Genomic DNA, 5,000 nt, shown 5'->3' on the forward strand with positions numbered 1-5,000 from the left:
TTATTTGAGATTATGAGTATGTAGTACCCCTAAGCAATCACATGGTAGTAAGTTTTGCAATTACTGCCATGAAAAGGTTTTCATTTCGTGTATAGATATATAATTATTTCATGTGAGAGTCAAGAGATGTAACTGCTATACAACTTACATTTGCTGCTTGTGATCATTTTCTCGTCAACATGTATTTCCCATATTTTTTAACTTAGAGAAAAAAATTATTTGGTTCTTCTTTCAAGCCTTCCTGTTGATTTTGTGATGGTGTAAATGTGATCTGACTTTACTAAAAAAGGGAATTGTTGAGTAATTAGGAATTCTGGAAATTCTACTTTGGAGCATTTAGTAGACTAACATCTGTATGCTGCTACTTGTTATAGTTTCAGGAAATTACTAGCTTCAGTGCCAGAAAGAACGTTGGAGAAGATTATCTGTAGCTGCCATCATAGACGTGGAGAAATGCGATTTGAAGGATATTGAAGAGGCTTTTTTCTGGCGATAGATACTTGAGATGTAGCAAAGCCTTTCGCAGCTTGGATAGGTACCTATAAAGGTATCTAAATCTTTTAAAGTACTGTTATTTTTTCAGCTGACGGACTCAATTCTCTATTTTGATTCTCAGAGGAGACAGGCACGAGTAAACAAATTCCTCTGCACAATTGATAATTAAGTGCAAGATGATCTTGCCATACAGAAAATAGGAAAAACTGCCACACCTATTAGAAACATTTTGTATCTATTGATTGTATTAGCTTGCTGTTGAATTATAATTCAAGTAGGCACCGAAGTTCTAATTCTTGGCATCTTCACCCCAGAAAATCCTGTTTGATAAGCAGTGATATAAAGATGGAAACCATTCTGAAGGGGGACCTGTTTGAAGATTGAGTTGTCATAAAGAATGTGCTAGTTGTCTTTATGTTCACACGATTAAATAAAAAGCCGATTCTTGATGCATATGGACATACTTAAATTGCCTTGTTTGTCTAGACATTTAAGTCATCGTTTTTGTTACTTTAGCTATTATGATTTCATTGTGCCAGGTGGAGTTGCTGGTTACCGATCAACCTATTTCAGAACCAATTCAATTTGTTTTGCTTATTTTAATTGTCATGATTATGTTCTGGTTTTTGGGGTTACTAGTTATTTGTTCAATCTGTTTTCTGACCAATTTGGTGTGCTGTGTCATAGTACTTGCAGTCGGCCTTTTTAATTTTGTCTTTCCCATTTGAGTACTGAAATAGAAAAAAATAGCAGGCGCATGGCATGTACTGCACTGGTGCAGGCGAAAATCAGCACTATGTGTTACGTATTTACGTTTCAGATTATCGGAATGCTATAAAGCCTGATATTATGGTACCTTGTACAAGATGATCATGCATGGATGCTATGATAGCTATCTTGAAAGGTAATATGTACGGAGTCAAGAGCCACAGCCAAGTCTTGCACTATTCTTAGTATTTAGTCGAGTGATTTCTACAAGTCATATGTGGCAGGTTTGTGGAATTCAGTTTAGTCTTCCATCAGCCCTACGAAAGGGCCTGGGCACTGATTTGGAAATGATATTTTTGCACTGGTGCTTCGTTGCCGACTAGGCTGGTCGGTTCACGTAATGACTTGTTTGATGTGATTTTGATACCATTTATTGGGATCCAACACCACTCTAGCACCATCTAGATCTGATATCACTTGTTAAATAGGATTCGGTACCATTCATTATAGCAGAAACAAAGGAGAAATAAAATAGAAACACACAATCAGGTACGTGAAATAGTTAAGTGTTATTTTTACGAGATATGCAAGCTTCACTACGAGAGAAAAAATAAGTACAAAAGAAAATTTTACACACAAATCTTTCTTTATTAGAAACTATCTTTATAAAAGTTCTTTCCAAGTCTTCTAAAGAGATCCACTCACAGGCTTGTTAGTATCAGAATCTTCAACATCTCTAGACGCTTCTTGTGATGTAAATTGTTACATCATATCTTTGTCACGCTCTGTCTGATGCTCTGTTTTGCTACCAACCCCTTATCGATGCTTTGTCTGCTTCTGCTCTGTCGACGGCATACCCTTGATGCTCGTTGAATTCTCTCTCAGCTGTTGCCTGAGCCACTCGCACTGTTTTGTTGTCCATAAGGCCTTTTAAAGGTCACAATCCGAGTCCAAAACACGTAATAGGAGTCCTAACAGCTCTCCGTATCCAAAACCAACTCAAAAACTGCCTTTGATCGCGTCCTCAACATCCACAGCTGTCAGATCCCACTTGCACACGATGACGATTGTTTGATCGTGCCAAAATGACCATCGGTCCACATGATCCTCTGTAAGCCACGAGAAACCTCCTGAGAAACGGTGCCGGTCCATTATGGACTGTGTGAAACCCAAGGGAAATGCCGCCTAGTCCACGCGGCCTCCCATGGATCACATGAAGGCTACATGGGCTGCACTTGCGCACACCCGTGTATTGCGGGCTGTGCCCGTGCATGGCTGGCCCGCATGCCCACGCACGCCTGGGCCGACCCCCCCCCACGGGCTTGTGGGCCATCCTGCAGGCTTGCAGGCCCTCTTTCCTACCTTCTGGTCTGGTGCTGTGGGCCCCACTGGTCTGCGTGATGCATGTCCCACTGCTCCATGTTTCCGGACTCCTCCAACATGCTCTTCGAGTTGGACTTTTTCACATCTAGATTTTTACTCTTGTGGGTCGAATTCAAGATATTTTTTTCAATAATCTTTACTTCGACTCGACATTCAGCCTCCACTTGACTTTGAGAGCTTTTGGATCTTCTCGCCTCCATATGTGGGGTAATCGCCTACTACTCATGGATGGATAAATATGGGAGTCGAGTCAGATCACTTGATCCCATTTTCATCCTGCATGATCTGAGACCTACTCAGGGTAGCCATCTGGCGACGTCACTTATCATCCTCCTGAGTCTCTCGTTCGTGTTCGATCTATCTCCATCTGGAGCTCCACCTCACATTGGGCTCCCACTGGCATTTTTCATGTAAATGGTTTCTCTTTAAATAAGAAAGCATCGATCAACCTTTCACGATTGATCTCCATCTTGATTGCGTCTAACTTCTCCATCTTCAATCTTGATCACTGTCGCCGTAAGCTATGCTGGTACCTCCTGATTTTGATACCAATTGTTGTGGCTCTGATACCATTTGTTGGGGTCCAACACCATCCTGGCTCCACCTAGGTTTGATGCCACTTATTGGATAGGATCCGGTATGACTCGTTGCAGTAGGAAGAAATAAGAAATAAAACAGAAATATACAATCAAGTACGTGGAATAGTCCAAGTACTACTTCCACGGGGCATGCAAGCTTCACTATAAAAGAGAAAACAGATACAAGAGAAATCCCACACTCTTACTTCTTCGTATACAGACCTCTCTCAACTAGAAGTTATCCTCACAAAAGCTCTCTCAAGATCTTCTAAGGAGATCCTCTCACAGACCTGTCAGTATCAGGGTCCTGACGCTCCTGGACACTTTCTGTGATGCAAACCACTACATCATGCTCTGCCGCCCTTTACTTGACACTTTGCTCTGCCGCAAACCCCTGTCGGTGTTCTGCTTGCGTCTACTCTACTAATGGCACACCCTCGGTGTCGTCGAACTCTCTTTCGGCTGCTGCCTGAGCCACTTGCACTGTTCTATTGTCCACAGGGCTTTTTAAAAGTCACAATCCGAGTCCAAAATGCGTAACAGGAGTCCTAACAGCTCTCTATATTTAAAACCAACTCAAAAGCTGCCTTTGATCGTGTCCACAACGTCCACAGCCACCAGATCGCACCTGCACGCGATGACAGCCATCCGATTGTGCCAAAACGACCATCAGTCCACACGATCCTCTATAAGCCACGAGAAATCCTCTGGGAAACGATGCCGGTCCACCTTGGACCGTGCGAAACTCAGGGAAACGCCGCCTAGTCTACACAACCTCCTATGGACCGCGTGAAGGCTGCACGGCTACCCCTGTGCATGCGCCAGCACGCGCCCGCCTGCTGTAGGCTGTGCCCATGCATGGCTAGCCCGTGCAGCTATGCGCACCTGGGCCGAGCCCCTTGCGGGCCTGCGGGCCATCCTGCAAGCCTGCAGGCCCCTTTTCTGCCTTCTGACCTCGCTAGTCCGTGCTACATTTCTGGACTTCTCATAACATGTTCTTCGAGCTAGACTTCTCTGTATCTGAATTTTTACTTCTGTGGATCGAATTCGAGGAGTTTTTTCCAACATACTGAGATTACTAAAGTGGAGGGGCAAGAAAATGCAGTATTGCAACTTGAGCATACTCTGTTCAAGATGCCTCCATTCAGTTTGTTCCTCCAAAACAATAATTGTTTGAGATGACGATCCATCATTTAACGGAGTGGAGAGACAAAAACAAAGAAGTCATCATCAGACAGATTTATATGAGTGCTTCTGTGGATGATTTCTTAACAGCGGCTACAGAATCATTGTAACGAGACCTTGGAATTGGAAGAGCAACATGGCCTCCAAAGGAGGCAAACTGAGGCGATGCCACTACGGTTGGATTCGGACCTCCAGCTAAATTCCTTGTATCCACCAACATCCATGGAGGGTAAGCCAAAGGAACGGTCAAAAGTTGTTCCCTTATCTTCTTCTGTATAAAGCCTGCTTTTCATCTCATCTACTGGATTCCGCTTGAGCAACAAACATCGTCGCGGGTGGATCCAGAGGAAGGGAAGGAGGAAAAAAGAAAAAAAAGGAAACTCTGTTAGTGCCTGTGGGCACTCGAAACTCTTTTGCTTGAGCTCATGGATTGTGAAGGTGGGCACCTGGAATCACACTTAGGGCAGTTCCTCCAACAAACCACTCCGAATTTGAAGCCACCGTCAACGCACCTCTCCCAAAGCAGCGTTTTCTATCATCCATTAGCGCTGGTGAAGATAGATTTAGAAATTAAGAGATTGCTTTCAGAGGTCCACTAGGGTGCATCAGCGCTGGCGATAGTTTACTTTTAACAATCAAGGATAACAATCC

At 43.5% G+C, this 5,000-nt stretch overlaps 1 long non-coding RNA gene and 1 pseudogene across 1 annotated transcript; both read left to right on the forward strand.

Annotated features, from left to right (window-relative positions):
* Positions 1–6: 6 nt before the first annotated feature.
* Positions 7–948, forward strand: LOC140853703 (uncharacterized). The gene is made up of 2 exons (XR_012136771.1): positions 7–535; positions 617–948. It is a non-coding gene; the product is annotated as an uncharacterized lncRNA (long non-coding RNA).
* Positions 949–1,257: 309 nt separating this feature from the next.
* Positions 1,258–5,000, forward strand: part of LOC140853675 (uncharacterized) — a 19,093-nt pseudogene continuing 15,350 nt past the window's right edge.

The sequence above is a fragment of the Elaeis guineensis genome, chromosome 14, assembly GCF_000442705.2.
Source record: "Elaeis guineensis isolate ETL-2024a chromosome 14, EG11, whole genome shotgun sequence".
NCBI lineage: Eukaryota > Viridiplantae > Streptophyta > Magnoliopsida > Arecales > Arecaceae > Elaeis > Elaeis guineensis.